Consider the following 17,777-nt stretch of genomic DNA (forward strand, 5'->3'; position numbering starts at 1 on the left):
CCCCACGAGGAGAGATCTGGCATGGAGACCCAGACCGAAGAAGACTGGCCGTCATCTTGTGTTTCTTCCATTTTCTAATAATTGTGCTAACACTTGTTGCCTTCTTACCAAGCTGTTGTCCCGTAGCCCATCCCAGTCTTGTGCTGGTCTACAATTTTGTCCCTGGTGTCCTTAGACAGGTCTTTGGCCTTGGCCATTATGGAGAGGTTGGAGTCTGATTGAGTGTGTGGACAGGTCTCTTTTATACCGGTAACAAGGTCAAACAGGTGCAATTAATACAGGTAATAAGTGCAGAGTAGGAGGCTTCTTAAAGAAAAACTAACAGGTCTGTGAGAGCCAGAATACTTGCTGTTTGGTCAGTGATCAAATATTTATTTCATGCAACATAATGTCATTTAATTATACAAAAATCATGTAATGTGATTTTCTGTTTCTTATTTTTAGATTCTGTCACAGATGAAGTGTACCTACGATAAAAATTACAGACCTCTCCATTCTTTGTTGGTGGCTAAAGATGCAAAATCAGCAGTGTATCAAATACTTACTTTCCACAGTGTAAAGGCCCCGTTACACATAATGATGTCTCAGCGATCCCACCAATGATCCAACATCGTTAGACAGCCCCTCCAGCGATCAGGACCAGCGTGTATGCTGGTTTCCAAGGTAAACAGCTGGTAACTAAGAGCCGCGCGGCTCTTGGATACCGACTGTTTACATTGGAAACCAGTGTCGCTGATCGCTGGTCTCTCGCTGCCACACGCAGCAATGCACGGTGGCCAGCGGGAGACCAGCGATCAAAAAACTGCCCAGGACGATGGAGCGTGAGAAGCGATACCCGGCAGGGGGGCTGGTCGCTGATCCATGTCACACACAGCGATCTCGCTGGCAAGATCGCTGTGTGTGACGGGGCCTTTAGGTTGTGTGCCCACGTGTTTTTTAAGCGTTTTTGCCGCTGCGGACACGCTAATAAAACACATTCCCATGCAATCCTATGGGATTCCGCAGTGCTGTGCCCATGCTGCGGATTTTACTGCTGCGGAATCGCATAGCGGTAAAATCTGCAGCACGTTAATTATTTCTGCGGAATCGCTGCGATTCTGCTCCCATAGGATTGCATTGAAACTCTCACTTTACGCATGCGGCTATGCCCACCATGCGTAAAGTGAGCGCTTCATGTGCAGATGGTACCCAGGGTCTGGAGGAGAGGAGACTCCTCCAGGCCCTGGGTACCATATTCCTGTAAAAAATAGAATTAAAATTAAAACAGGGATATACTTACCCTCTGTCGGCCCCTGGAGTCTGCCCGCCTCTCAGCCACGCTGCCAGCATCTTCCCTTCCCAGGGATACATTGCGCGAATCACCTGAGAGGACGTCTGTGACCGCTGCGTCATCAGAGGTCATTCGCGCAATGCATCCCTGGGAAGGGAAGATGCTGGCAGTGTCGATGAGGGCAGGAAGGACTCTGGGGGTCGACAGAGGGTAAGTACATCTATTTCTTTTTATTATTTTTAACATTCTATCTTTTACTACTGGTGGTACACAGGCCGCATCAATAGTAAAAAGTTGGTCACACTTGTCAAGCACTATGCTTGACAAGTGTGACCAACCTGTCTTACTTTTCCAAGTGATGCTTCAAATCGCTTGGAAAAGCGCTAGCATTCTGCAAGCTAAAAACGCTTGTGTTTTGCATGCGTTTTACCCGCGGCGGGGAGTTGCGGAAATCCTGCGGACAATTCTGCAACATTTCCGCAACGTGGGCACTTAGCCTGACTGTCAAAGGGGCACACGCAGGGCAATATTACATTCTGGATCAGCAAAGCAAGTACATTTGCCTCATCAGGTCTAAGAGTATACTATTTGTGTTGTGAAATCTGGTGACAGACACACTTTAACCCCTTAGCGACAGAGCCAGTTTGCAGCTTAATGACCAGGCCAATTTTTACAATTCTGACCACTGTCCCTTTATGAGGTTATAACTCGAACGCTTTAATGGATCCCGCTGCTTCTGAGAATGTTTTTTTCGTGACATATTGTACTTCATGTTAGTGGTAAAATTTCTTCGATAAGTCTTGTGTTTATTTATGAAAAAAACGGAAATATGGCGAAAATTTAGAAAATTTTGCAATTTTAAAACTTTACATTTTTATGCCCTTAAATCAGAGAGATGTCACACAAATTTCTTAATAAATAACAGTTCCCACATGTCTACTTTACATCAGCACAATTTTGGAAGCAAAATTTTTCTTTTTGTTAGGAAGTTACAAGGGTTAAAAGTTGACCAGCGATTTCTCATTTTTACAACACAATTTACAAAACCATTTTTTTTTTAGGGACCACATCATATTTAAAATCATTTTTAGGGGTGTACATGACAGAAAATACCCAAAAGTGGCACCATTCTAAAAACTAAACCCCTCAATGTGCTCAAAACCACATTCAAGAAGTTTATTAACCCTTTAAGTGCTTCACAGGAACTAAAGCAATGTGGAAGGAAAAAATTAACATTTAACTTTTTTTTGCAAAAAATTTACTTCAGAACCAATTTTTTTTTATTTTTACAAGTGTTAAAAGAGAAAATTAACCACAAAATTTGTTGTACAGTTTCTCCTGAATACGCCGATACTCCATATGTGGGGGTAAACCACTTTTTCAGCACACGGCAGAGCTCGCAAGGGATGGAGCGCCATTTGACTTTTTCAACTCGGAATTGGCTGGAATTGAGATCGGAGAGCCCTTAATGTGCCTAAACAGTGGAAACCTCCAACAAGTGACCCCATTTTGGAAACTAGACCCATTAAGGAACTTATCTAGATGTGTGGTGAGCACTTTGAACCTTCAAGTGCTTCACAGAAGTTTATAACGTAGAGCCGTGAAAATAAGAAATCCATTTTTTTTCCACAAAAATGAACTTTTCGCCACCCAAATTTTTATTTTTACAAGGGTAACAGGAGAAATCATGCCCCCACAGTTGTTGTGCGATTTGTCCTGAGTACGCCGATACCCCATATGTGGGGGGGGGGGGGGGAGCAATGTTTGGGCGCATGGGAGAGCTTGGAAGGGAAGGAGTGCCATTTTGGAATGCAGACTTTGATGGAATGGTCTGCGGGCATCATGTTGCGTTTGCAGAGCCCCTGATGGGCCTAAACAGTGGAAACCCCCCACAAGTGACCCCATTTTGGAAACTAGACCCTCTAAGGAACTTATCTAGATGTGTGGTGAGCACTTTGAACCCCCAAGCGCTTCACAGAAGTTTATATATAAATACCAGGAGGAAAAACAGAGCATGCAGTAAAGGTTATATCAAGTTTTATTTAAGTAAAGTACTACAAACAACGTGTATCTAATAGTGTACATTTTGTGGACAAAAGCAGACAGTATCCACCCACAGTACCCCAAACCTCCATAACGATGGAAAATAATCCCAAGCTATGTCCCCGGAAAATATTTCAACCCCGCAGTCAATACTGATATATAATGCCCAGGCACAATGGCCTAAATATAATTGCAATAAGATAAACAAATAGAGGGCATCAATGTAGAAAAATAAACCGCAGTATGCAGCTGCTGTATAAAGGTGGGGAAATGAAATCCCAGGGGCACTTACCGGGAGTGGAGGTAAGGGGGAACCAGGCTGTACCACCCCCGACGCGCGTTTCGCGGCGTCTCAGGCCGCTTTCTCAAGAGGGATATGATAAAAATGGTCCATCAGGACCTTAAAATAGCCCCTGACCCTGGCCATGTGACCCGAATTAACCAATAGAAAAAAACGCTGTCAGCGCATGCACCCCAATCACCGCCAAAGCACAAGGTACAAATAGGACCTTGCGAGAGCCCCTGACCTCAGTCATGTGATTTACGGCTGGCCAATAGTAGAGGCACTACCGGCGCATGCGCCCCAGACCCCGAAAGTCCTGCGATGCACCACAGGCATCAAATGTCACTGCACACAATCCGGGATATAACCAGGATGTGCGCACCACACATGGAGATGCCGGGCGCAGAGCAGGGCCACAGAGCACTGAAGGCGACGAGCACGGCCAATCACCAAATGGCCAGTGCCAAAGATAGATAGAATCAATGGGGCAGAGGGCTAACACACAACAGATATATGTGCAAAAAACCTTATAATTCAAACCACTAAATTTAAGTGGCAAGAAATGTACCAATATTCCCGGCCACATATATATATAAACAAAAAATAGTAATCAGAACACCACAATATATATATATATCACAATATAGCCAATAACAATTAAAGCGGTATAAGATATGAACTATACACAGTAATGGATGCATAGTACAATATATAAAAATGCAGGATATAAATAAGACAGAAATATACATTTATCACAATTATAGAGAGGCATCCAGTATTGTGAAAAGTAGCACTATGGGCGCTTGCAGATGACCAATCCAATTGTGTAAACAATCACGTCACAAATCCACGGGCAGGGGGAGTGCTGTATGCTAAAGATAAATAAATATAGAAAAAAATTTTTATTAGTTAAGAACAAAAGATAAAAAGAAAAAATAAAAACCAAAAAGGAACTGCCACGGAATCAAATGGGGGATACGGAATATGGAAGCAACAAAAAGGAAAGGAAAGGAAGGAATCTCACAAAGTAATTGAGACAAGGCCAATGTCAGGAAAAAATTATTATTTATTGCATGCTACAGGGGTTATAGGAAAGGAGCGAAACTGAGATGTTCATTAAGTCCCCTTGGAGTCATGGTATCCAGTTCCACAATCCACCTTGTTTCCATTTGTGCAAGTATTTTCTTGTTGTCACCACCCCTGATACCCATATGCAATACGTCAATCCCCCTCACCTTCAACAAACTCCCATCACTATTATGATGTGATCGGAAGTGTCGGGGGATCGTCTTCAAGTCAGCCGGATCGGACACCACCCTAGCCGCGCCAATGTCCCGCACATGCTCCCGAACACGTGTCCTCAGCTCTCTGGTGGTCAGACCAACATAGATTTTTGGACACGGACATGTGGCATAATATATCACATTTGATGTTCCACACGAAATACGATATCTAATCTTAAACTGTCTGGTACCACTTGAGGAGGAGAACGTGGAGCAGCGCAGGACATTGGAGCAGCTAATGCAGTGTCCGCAAGAAAAAGAGCCAGTGATCGGGCCACTTGAACCAAAAAGGTTTTTAAAGGTGGGAACGTAATGGCTCCGCACCAAAATATCATTAAGATTCTTTGATCGGCGAGGTGTCATGGAAGGAGAGCTCCCCAGAGTGGCACCCAGGAAGGGATCGGTCTGTAAAACAGACCAATGTTTACGTAAGATATTTCTCATATTTTGCCACTCATGATTATATGTGGAGATGAACCTAACAGGTCCATCCCCAACATTTCCACCACCCCTCTTGGTCGAATGTAGAAGACTGCTGCGTGGAGTATGCCTTGCCCTATTATAGCCGGCTTTGATACATCTCCGGCTATAGCCTCTATTAAGGAAACGATTTGTCAGATCGTGAGCTTGTCTCTCAAAACGGTCATCGGTGGAACAGATGCGTCGCATACGTAGGAATTGTCCGACCGGGATGGCCCTCACCGTGGCATAGTCATGAGCCGATGTAGCATGCAATAGGGAATTCACCGAAGTGGGCTTCCTGAATACGTCCGTCTGGATGCGCCGGCCGACATCGACCTCCAGACGGACGTCCAGGAAGTCCACACATGCATAATCAAATGAATATGTCAAGCGAATGTTTTTAGTATTCCCATTTAATGTCCTCATAAAATCACTGAGCTGACCCGTCGTCCCGTCCCACAAAAACAAAATATCATCTATATAGCGGTACCAGCACAGCACATGGGACGCGTCGTGTGGGCCCCCGTCACCAAACACCTCCCTCTCCCAGGCGCCAAGGAAGAGATTGGCATACGAAGGCGCACAGGCCGCGCCCATGGCTGTGCCCCGCTTCTGTAAATAAAACTGGTCTTTGAAAACAAAAAAATTGTGGGTAAGGATGAAATCAGCCAGCTCAAGAATCAAGTCACGTAGAGGGCCATCCAGATCGGAGGTCCCCAAAAACCAGCGTACCGCATCTAATCCCACCGAATGATCAATACATGTATAGAGACTCTCCACGTGCGATCACATCAGAGGAAAGAGGAATTTAATGCATAATCGCGGCTTCTTTTTTTTTTGCGGTCGCCGTTATAGGGTTAATAACGGCGATCGCAAAAGCAGGGTCGGTAAAAACCGACCGATTCATGTTCTCTGGGGTCTTGGCTACCCCTGGCAGCCGAGACCCTGGAGAAAATCCGACACTGGGGGGCGCTATGTACTTTCTTCCACAGCGCCGTTAATTCACGGCGCTGTGGTTTTAGTACACTCAATTACCGCCGTTAAAAGGCGTATCCGCGGTCGTTAAGGGGTTAAATCCAATTGGTAAATCATCCCTATAGAGAACTTTTTATGGCCGCCATGGTGGGGGCTGATCAACCTCCTCTGAAGCCCCTCAGACATTAATGGATAGTGCTCCCCTTTTCTGGGGAGCCCAATTCTGATAGATGCCGCTGGCTGAAGAAGCCCTTACGGCTTTATTTACATGTGAGCAGAGTGGATATTCTTGAGTGGCTGGTGACATTGCATTGCCTCACCCCACCCTGTGGGATCTATAGCCGACTTTAGAAATGACAAGAATCTATTTCGCCCCCGAGACAGAATCGCCCCAGGACCTGGCTGTAACATAAGCCACCCCCACCCCCAGCAGCCATTCTGTGGCGGCCACAGACCTCGCACAGCAGTCAGCGAAGTGACTTACTGCAATTATGCACGGCCGTTGTATCCAAAGTCAAGAAATAAGCGGCCACCATGCATTACACCCCGCTGATCTGCCCTGGAACAAACAGAACAATGTAACCTTGGAAATGTCTACCTTTTACTGCCATGTGTAAGGATATATTCACATGTGGCAGATTTACTGCAGACTCTTCCATACATCTAAATGAGGTTTGCAATAATCCAGTAACTGCCCCATAGTAATCTGCAGCGTGTGGCGAAAGGTGGAAAGTGAGAGCTCCATAATAAAGTCCGGGCTGCCTGCAGTCACCACTAGGGGGTGCTCCAGAGCCTACCGCATACTGTGTTATTATGGAGTGCTATATATGATCAGTATGCAGTCATCTCATGTCCCCAGAGCTTTCCCATCTAACCTAACCCGTGTGCGGGGGATTTGGAATAATGTATCAGAATAACAGATCTCCGACCCTTAAACAGCTATATATGACAAAGATATGCAACATTTTGGAACAATTTACAATGTTTTTTCACTAGTGAATGCTGATACAGCCATATTTTAAGTGCACTGGGCGGCTCTTACCTTCAAAGACGTCTGGCTATTTTTTGGCTGCAGGTTGTAAATGGCTGTAGATTTCGTCACTGTGTGTCGGTTCCCATACCGGAGATGCCTCTGCAGAAATTGTCAATATTGGAGCTGCACTCGAGCGCTGACATGGTGTTTGCCGAGCTCCTTCCCTTCATCACTTCAGAGAGCACAGAATAGTAATGGGTGGCTGCGGCTCGGTGACTGACACTCCGCTCCGGGCTCAGTAGTTACATGGGATATTTCCTCTGGGATGGTGGACCTTCGCCATGTAAGGCTACTTTCACACGTCCGTCGGTGGCATTCCGGCTCCGTGCGGCAAAAAGATGGAGTGCCGGATCCAGCCGTGAATGGAGGGACCGGAAGTATATGCGGCGCATCTTACGGCGCCTGACACAGCTATGTTGCGGAGTCGCCGGGGAAGAAAAGGATCCACGAGCCAGTGAACAGGGTATGAAAAAGAGAGAACGGGGTATGAAAGAGAGAGAGAGAGAACGGGGTATGAAAGAGAGAGAGAGAGAACGGGGTATGAAAGAGAGAGAGAGAGAACGGGGTATGAAAGAGAGAGAGAGAGAACGGGGTATGAAAGAGAGAGAGAGAGAACGGGGTATGAAAGAGAGAGAGAGAGAACGGGGTATGAAAGAGAGAGAGAACGGGGTATGAAAGAGAGAGAGAACGGGGTATGAAAGAGAGAGAGAGATATCCGGGCATGCGCACAGGGTAAAACCGTGCATGCGGTGGCCGGATCAGGTAGAAGCCTGATCCGGCGGCCGGAATGTGCCATAGCGTAACATTGTCCCGCAGAGCCGGGAGGGCCGCATCCGGCCATGTCCGGCTTTTTTCGCCGGACAAAAAAACGCTGCAGCACCCGTCCTGTCCGGCCGCCGGACAGAGGAATTCAGCCGGATCCGGTAAAAACCGGAACAAACGGAAGCACATGCGGCGCGATCCAGCGCATGTGCTTCTCAATGACAAAAAAACGCATCCGGCGGTAAAAAAAAACGGATCCGTTTTTTTACACACATGCCGGATTGTGCCTGACGGCACAAACCGGATGTGTGAAAGAGGCCTAAGGTGGCTCCACTTTCACTGACATCTGATCCCGAGCAACAGACGCTTTGTTAGGCTAGGTTCACACTATAAACTGGGAGGCGCACTACGTGGTGGTTTTTATCGGAATCTTCAAAAAAAAAAAACAGTATTCCAGTGTGAACTCCATCCTCGAGATACTTGTCTTTTTCAGACCTGCACAAAAATGTAAGAATGGAGGCCAGTGTCCGCAGTGAATGGCTACATCGAGATTCCTGTCAGAATATTATTTTTCGGGGATTCTGACAGAAACTGTGGGGAGCGCTGTATTACTGTGAACCCAGACTTAGCAGCAATACAAGCTAAACGGGAATTAACTTTTAAAGGGGAATCTGTCGGTAGGATCAACCATCCTAGGGCATAGGAAGTTGAAGGTGATGATACCTTGATATCTGCGATCAGATGTTTTATTCTAGAGAAATCCACGTTTTTCTTAATATGTAAATGAGCTGTTAATATCTATGGGCCAGACATAGATCTTCCTGAGAATCTGCCTCCAGAGATTATTGCAAATGAAAGATGTTACCAGTGCGAGACATGTAATGACTGACAGTCTGCTCTCCAGAGCTACATACTGGTAACATCTCCTTTCATTTGTAATAAGCTCTGGAGGCAGATTCTCATGAGATCTATGTCCAGCACATAGATCTAAACAGCTCAATTACATATTAAGAAAAACAAGAATTTATCTGCAATAATACTTCAGATCACAAATATCAAAGGTATCATTGTTTTCAGTTTTCTATGACCTGCATGCCCATATAGACTGTTCAGGAGGGTTGATCCCACTGACAGATTCCCTGTAAATGTATCGCAAATCTTCACTCTGCTGAAAGCTTCCTAAGGACATGTCAACAGAGTGTACATTTCGGGTATATATCACCCACATGATTCAAGGAAATACAGCAAAGATATGCAAAGCCTACAATGGGACAGACTTATACCTAAACATGCCAAATGGGCGCTTTCCTTGGCATATGTCGGCACACCTTTTAACTGTACTGTAAACCAGTCATCTCATTGTATCAATACAAGGGCATTCTGCCAAAAAACCGAGCCATATGTGGTTGGACAGCGATCCCTCCTAACCTCTGCATACACATGCATGCACTGCTGAGATCTGAATGGGGGAAGTGAAATACACCGATGCCAGGCACCTCTGATGGGAACTGGTTTCCCCTGGGCACAAAAGGATTGGACATGTTGAAATCCATCTGCCCAATCTTTTCCTCCTAAAAACATCTGTCGTCAACAAGTCTCATTGCAGACAGATCAGATGGCTGGACGGTCAGGTTATAATTGGCGGGCTCCACTGACATGAAAGGGATTGTTTGAGATTTTATGAGGTTTATCGAACACCAATAAAACAACCATTACTCTAGCGCCGTCGCTCTGCGGGTCCTGTGCTTCTACATCATTCACATGACTGCTGCAGCCAATCACTAGGCTCAGTGGCCACGTGCCATGCATGCCAGTTAGACTCACGTGAGCTATGTATGTGATGACATGGCGAGGTTGGAGGGTTAGGGGAATTAAAGAGGATTATGGGCATTTTATATTATCGTTTTTGCCTGCTGTTAGGTACATTTTATAAAAACCCTGGAACACCCCTTTAATCTAATATACCGTATATGGTCCCAGACTTGTATCAGTGGTTTTAAGGAGGGTTTCTGTTCATGGCATCTTTTATTATACACCACCCAGTGATTCCATAGACTGACAATTAGGAGTCACATTAAAGGGTGTTCCCCTTCCCAAAAATGATAGTTTGTAGGGGACCCAGAAGATTTATCTTCCCATTTCTTGGCCACAAGACAGTGTCCTGAAGAACAGAGAAGCTAGTCCTGAATTCATAGCCAAGGAAGAAGCTGGAGGCAGCGTTTAGTCAGTGCCGTAGAGTGTATGGCGCGGTCCGGCACATGCCCATCCGAATGTTCCGATCACTCCTCCTGACCATTCCTACAACTAGACCCAAAACTACAATGTTTTGTTCACCAAGCCACTTTGTTACCACTTTTGCCTTGTGACATGGACTCCATCTGCTGGAAAAGCGGTTATCTCCTGCTCTGGTGATCAGTGGGGTACTAGCAGTGGGAAAGATAATCATATTTGGAGACTGGACACTCCAAGTCACTGCACCCTTATAGAGGGAGGACATCTGGGCAGCAGAGGGTCCATCATCTGCAGTAAAAGCAAGAAACATATCCACATGCTAACCCTGCGGAACTGCAAGCCTCCATCTTGTATGGATCACAACACTCTGGATCCCCCATCATTGCCAGCAACTCTCACCAGACACTGAAGACAGGAAGGCTCCATTGATGAATGCGTTTTGCCCAAGACCTAAATCAAAGAGCACAATCGTTAGTTTTAATTACTGCAAATTGAAGAAAAGGGTTCTGGAGACACCAAAAAGTGTCTACAACTAATGAATCAATAATGGGGCTGACACGCGCTACAGTCGGGCAGGTTATACCCCCCAGTAATCATACAATACCAATGCCACCCATATAGCTGTATATTCAGCCAGATGAACCGGACTATTAACGGAAGAGCCATTAGGAATGTTAGGTGGGTTATAGTCCGTTTCACAGTCGGACAGAGGACTTCATCATATCTTGTGACTTCACAGGCACAAGCTTTAGGGATATCCTGATCCCAGCCATTCCAATCCTGTGGCATAAATTACATGACCACTAAACATGATGGCATATAGGATACTCACGCTGATGTGGTCACGTCTCCTATCTATAAAATAAATGACAAAATTGGGCAGCACAATGGCTCAGCGGACAGCACTGATTTTCAGAGTTGGGATTCTGGGTTCAAATCCCAACAATGTCTTCAATGGTCTTCTACCCTTCACCCTGGCAGCTGGTTATCAGCTTCTGGCCAAGATCCTGACTGATGACCGCCCATTCTGGTCTCATCAGTGCTTGGAGGTTAGAAAAATTTCTTTGTTTTTTTGATTTTCCACCCACTTTGAGGATTGACCACAGGTCCTCAATGGGACTCAGATCTGGGGCGTTTCCTGACCATGGACCCAAAATGTTAATGTTTTGTTCCCCAAGCCACTTTGTTTCCCAAGGCAGAAGTAGAAACTGTCTCCATCTGCTGAATAAAGTATCATCACCAAAATGCTCCTGGATTATTGGGAGAAGTTGCTCTTGGAGGATGTTAGATCCCATTCTGTATTCATGGCAGTGTTCTTAGGCAAAATTGTGAGTGAACCCACTCCATGGATGAAAACCCCCCACACATGAATTGTCTCAGGATGCTTTACTGTTGGCATGAAACAGGACTCATGGTAGCGCTCACCTTTTCTTCTTTGGACAGCCATTCTCCCAGATGTCTTTAACAGTCTGATGGGGGATTCATAAGAGAAAATAACTTTACCTCAGTCCTCTTGTAATCCAATCCCCATACTGCCTGTAGAATGTCACTCTGTCCTTGATGTTTTCCTTGGAGAGAAGCATTTTCTTTATGGCCCTTCTTGACACCAGGTCAGTACCAAAAGCCTTCACCTGACTGAAGCCATTCAGGAGCAAGCTCTGCACTGGTACTGAACCAATCCTGTAGTCAGACCTGGCCAAACTACAATGCACAAACCAGGAAAGTCAAAATGTCCGATCCAATGCTGTGCTGCTTCCTACCTGACATCTTACGTTCACTGATATCTGTATCCTTGGGATGTAGATAGCGATGAACACAACAATGGAACAGGGAGCTGTCAGCTCCCTCCTCTATGATTGAGCTCATACGCCTGAGAGCACAGAAGACATGATGACAATATGACTTCACTATATCGTGCCACATGTGGCTCAGTACACAGTGCTGACTGGAGCAGCAGGAGAAAAGGGGTAGGGGAGTAGCGATTTTTTTTTTAATTGACTGTACACTGTGGAAAACTGTGGGAACATAATACTGTGAAAGGGTGTGGTGGGGGATATAACAGTGAATATTGGCTTTGGGTGACATGACACTGGGCAAGAGGGCGGTGGGGACATAATGCTGTGCAAGGGGGCTGTTTGGAGACATTATACCATGTAGGAGGGCTGTGTGGGGACATAATACTATGTATTTGTGCTGTATAGTAACATACTGTGCTAGTGTGGAGGGCACATCATGCCGTGCGTAGGGTACATCATGTGCGGAGGGGACATCGTGCCGTGTGGAGGGGGCATCGTGCCGTGTGGAGGGGGCATCGTGCCGTGTGGAGGGGGCATCATGCCATGCGTAGGGTACATCATGTGTGGAGGGGACATCATGCTGTGTGGAGGGGGCTTCGTGCCATGTGGAGGGCGCATCGTGCCGTGTGGAGGGCGCATCGTGCCGTGTGGAGGGGGCATCGTGCCGTGTGGAGGGCGCATCGTGCCGTGTGGAGGGCGCATCGTGCCGTGTGGAGGGGGCATCGTGCCGTGTGGAGAGGGCATCGTGCCGTGTGGAGAGGGCATCGTGCCGTGTGGAGGGGGCATCGTGCCGTGTGGAGGGGGCATCGTGCCGTGTGGAGGGGGCATCGTGCCGTGGTGGAGGGCGCATCGTGCCTGGTGGAGGGGGCATCGTGCCGTGGTGGAGGGGGCATCGTGCCGTGGTGGAGGGGGCATCGTGCCGTGGTGGAGGGGGCATCGTGCCGTGGTGGAGGGGGCATCGTGCCGTGTGTAGGGGGCATCGTGCCGTATGGAGGGGGCATCGTGCCGTATGGAGGGGGCATCGTGCCGTATGGAGGGGGCATCGTGCCGTATGGAGGGGGCATCGTGCCGTATGGAGGGGGCATCGTGCCGTGTGGAGGGGGCATCGTGCCGTGTGGAGGGGACATCGTGCCGTGTGGAGGGGACATCGTGCCGTGTGGAGGGGACATCGTGCCGTGTGGAGGGGACATCGTGCCGTGTGGAGGGGACATCGTGCCGTGTGGAGGGGACATCGTGCCGTGTGGAGGGGACATCGTGCCGTGTGGAGGGGACATCGTGCCATGTGAAGGGCACATCGTGCCGTGTGGAGGGCACATCGTGCCGTGTGGAGGGTTGTGTTGAGATATAATATTGTGTTGGGAGCTGTTTTGCAGGGGGTTTTGTTTTGCAGTGGGTTTGTTTTATAAGCCTTCTGGAAAGCAGTAAATTATATGGCTTTATGAAATTCAGTGGACATGGGGTTTTAGTGATAGTTAATTTTCATGAGAAGGAATGACTACCATTTTTTGCAGTTCATTTAATCCTTCTTTATAACAATGTAGAGTGAATGCAACTTGCCTCCATAGAATTGGAGCAGGAAACTTTATCAAAACCAAAATGTGTCAGTTTAAAAATTTTTGGCCAAGAATGTATAATACCCCATACATGTAACACTACAACCCCCCCAACATGACCTTATCACTGGACATAATGAGCTATGTACAGGGTACAACGGAATTATCTATATACAGAATTATACATCATCAGGCAGCCTGCGATGACCCATGTGCGGCTCTACAGTAACCTCTGGATGCAGCGGGTTTGTTTCTTCCCCCCACACCTCAGACTGATGGGATTATCGCACTTCATTCCCACCAGATTTGGCCTCGCTTCTCTGACATTTTTGGACATTTTCGATTTTTATCGTCAGTGGAGTATATGAATGATGAGGTTTTCCTTTCTGCCGTCAATCAGAAGGAATAGACACGACCACACTGATCTACAAAGAACATAAAGTTACAGAAGTGACCCGGAGGTGTGAGCCCTGAGTGTCATTCAGCAACATATGCTGGCTCCCTACTTGCAGTTTTGACATTGTTACTGGACCAGGAGGTTCTGGATGAATAAAGCTGTAAATCCTTACCAGACAAATCCATGATATAAAATGATCCTTGTGATTATCACTAGTAAGAAAGCCTAATCTGTCAGGGCTCCTGGGGAACTAGAGACTTTTCTCCATTTGGGATCGTAACTTAACCCCGATGTAAGTAGAAATAAGCCGTGTGCTAGCCCCGCTAGTGTAAGGATATGTTCACATGGTGTTTTTTTTTATTTGGATTTTGAACCGAATCTGCTAAAAGATGTACATAAAAAAGCACTGTATGAAAGTACTCAAAGCCTTGGATTTCTGCCATAGATATTTCTGTAAAATAGGAGTCAGCATTACAGTTTGCGAATCCCATGTGTCATCCCACATTGCAGGGCAGGCGGGTCGCCGGCCCTGTAACCCAGGTACGACTGCTGAAGCCCCCATAGCTATGCCCCTGAATGTGACCCATACAGGTGCCGTGTTATGGGCATTACAATCTAGAATATATACTTTAAGGCTTAGTCGCCCTACATGCAGAACTGTAGCGGAGTGCGGCAGTGACATGGTTAATAGGAAAGGAGTGATTTCGTCCTTCTTGCTATGGATCTGTGAGTAGAGCCCCTGGGGCGATGAGGCTTTGTCATGAAGGCGTGTCCGCCATTATTTTTACTATGTGTCATCTTCATGTAATGTGCAGTGAGTTGTAGGAGAGACAGGTGGGAACCAGGGATGTGCACCCCCTGAATGGGTCCGTGGCGCCTCTTCATATTGTAAGATTTCCAACATGGCCCCCAATTATCACAGGCTTTTAATAGTCTTATATGGGTCAAAGAAACCTTTGGGCCCCCCAAGGGTCAAGGGCCTGGGTGCGACTGCCACTTCTGCACCCACTATAGATACGCCCCTGGATAAATCATATTTTAAGGGGTATCATAGGAGGTCATGCAGCTGAAATCCCACATTACAAGGAGTTCTACAACTTTTATCTCTGCTTGATGTCAGTGAATGGAAACGGGCTTCCATATTTAATAAGTTTCACCGCTGACGGATTGTTACAATTGAGACCCTGCTCCATTAAGGTGGCCCTCATCGTACTGGGAGTTGAACTCCTCTCATTAATAGTCTGGGGGCCCCACTTATCCATGTGGGCCCTGAGGAGGATACATTCCTCCCGATTAGCCGCTCCACAGTTTAATGTTCCTGCTTATCTGTAATCCTGAATTATGACTTGCTATGTCCTGGCGTGCGTTGCCTGGTGGGGAGATTAGAGGAGTCAGATCCGAGAGAGCGGACATCTCCATTTTGGCAATGGAGGGTCCCTTCTCCCTTATCAGGGGCCAATGTTTATGCTGCTTCCATTGGTGCCAGAAAAACCTGCTGTAAACATTTACACTACACATTCCTGCCAATCCTCCAGGTACCTGGGGCTCCTGTGCTACAGAATCATTATCAGCGGATACCTTTTACATATAATGTATCACCGCAGTCACCACAAATCTCTCACAGCAGACATTTCACTGACTCGTCATTTTATTCTATTCTTATCAAGTTCCATTCAGAATGAACTGTAGAGTAATCATTGCACAATCCAAGTCTGTCCTGGTCAAACAGCAGCACAAACACAGTATACGTTACACAATGCGGCTCACTAGGTGAGGTGGATCCCCTAAGTCCAAGGGTCGGGTGGGTACATGGGCGTCGGTGTAGCAGCTAAGTGAGAACGTGGAACACTAAACAGCTGAGGGACTGGAAACCGCAGGTAGAAAGGTGGAATGCTGGATACCTCAGGCAAGCCGGAGACGACCAGAAGACCACAGGCAAGCGGGCACACACATAAAAGGCAAACAAAAAGTTTTAATAAAGTCCTGGAAACCGCAAGCGGACAGGTGACGTCCTGGAGGCCACAGTTGGACACATAGAAGGCCAACCTAAAAGTCTTACTGCAGACAAGCAAGTGAAGTCCACCACTGACAGGTAGCAAGCAAGGTTTCTGGAAACCACAGACGAGTAACTCATGGATGGGAAACCACAGTCAGCCAGGAGACGTCTTGGTGTCTGTGGAGTGGAACTGTGCAAAGACAACTAATAAGAGTTATTAGCATGTTTTCATATAATACCAAGACCCAGGTGTGTGTCTTGGGAGGCCTTACATAGGCCCATGAAATACAACACAAGGGAGCACAACAGACTACTTGCAAAGCCTGAAGTCAAGCACAATGGACCGGGGAATGTGCATAACCGTATATACTGCACATAGAATATACAAGAACATTAAAGAGGCAAATAAAAGAATGACAAAAATGGAAATAACTACGACCTGGTCACGGGGGGCCAAGAATCCTGCTCCATCCCTTATCCAACTCTCAGCCCAAATCTCCCCAAATATCAAGTTAAATTTTCTCCTAAAACAAGGAGACTCCGAGACCCTAATACACATTAGATGAAAATTGGCCGACGAACTATCACTCATTGATCGAATGATCGTTTGAGCTGCGGGTGGGTCTTTTATGGTTGTGGAGTTTGTGTGAAAAAACCCCGCAGTTGGTCAGGACATCACCATCTTTACTCAGATCGTGTTTTTTGGTTTTATGAAGCCGGCCTATTTTCCCAGCTTGTAATCACCCACAAGACCAATACAATTCTGTCCTAAAATAGCCTGTGCTGCTCCTTCTGCTACATAAGGGCTTCTATATGGCCAATTCCACCTATTTCTGCGTGGCCACCAGATTGGGCATTGTTGGACTCAGCTGTGCCAAATATGGCCGTAAACGAATGCGATTGCCAGCTTGCATGTAATCAATCTTTTACTCAGACTGACAAATGGTCTATGTGCAGAGAACGATTGCTAATACGATCATTCTGTGCTAAGAGAATAAACGTTAGACCTCATTCACACATCTGATGATCTTGTACAAGCGATATCCATGGTTTTCACAGATAGCACTTATACCTGGAAAATCACGGAGACAGGTCAGATTTTGAGCAGAGTGTCAGATCAAAATCAACAATGCAAGTCTACAGGTGCGTAAAAAAGAAAAAAAGTTAGACTGCACTTGGATGAGAACTGAGTTAAGATTTTGATTTTTACAGACTGTCACATAAGAGAAGGTGGCAAAACTTTTCTTTTTGCGCAATGTATGAGACTCTGACCAAACTCCTGATGCCTGAATGAGGCCTTATTGGCAGCACATTCCCTAGTTGCACATGCTGGCGAGAATGATAAGTTTTTAAACTTTCTTATCGGCCTGTCTAAATGGGTTTTAAGGGGCCTCCCTTCTCTCCCCCAACCGATGTGAAGCAAAAGAAGAACTGGACTTAATATCATCTGACACTTTTGTTTCCAGGAAATTAGAACGAGTACCAGATGTGATCGGCATCTGCTTACTCCGCTGTCCCCATTGGGAACACACACAATATATAAATATCTGCTGCATCACATCTATAGGCCTCACCATAAAAAACAAAGTGACATTTCTGTGACGTCACACACGTGGGTGTTCCCAGGACGGAGAAACTTCTCATATAAATAGGATACACTCAGTCATGCAATAAATTAATTTAATAAGCTAT

The 17,777-nt window shown here is 46.4% G+C and overlaps 1 long non-coding RNA gene across 2 annotated transcripts in view; it reads right to left on the reverse strand.

Moving 5' to 3' along the window:
- Positions 1-3,290: 3,290 nt before the first annotated feature.
- Positions 3,291-17,777, reverse strand: part of LOC141094704 (uncharacterized) — a 211,301-nt gene continuing 196,814 nt past the window's right edge. The window contains exon 4 of one of the 2 annotated variants that reach the window (XR_012233157.1): positions 3,291-4,468. This is a non-coding gene — a long non-coding RNA (uncharacterized lncRNA). Of the gene's footprint in view, positions 4,469-10,117; positions 10,794-17,777 lie in introns of those variants that run through there. The other variant, XR_012233158.1, reaches the window with a different exon arrangement.

This window comes from Dendrobates tinctorius, unplaced genomic scaffold, assembly GCF_039654945.1.
Source record: "Dendrobates tinctorius isolate UK_male_01 unplaced genomic scaffold, ASM3965494v1 ptg000065l, whole genome shotgun sequence".
NCBI classification, from domain to species: domain Eukaryota; kingdom Metazoa; phylum Chordata; class Amphibia; order Anura; family Dendrobatidae; genus Dendrobates; species Dendrobates tinctorius.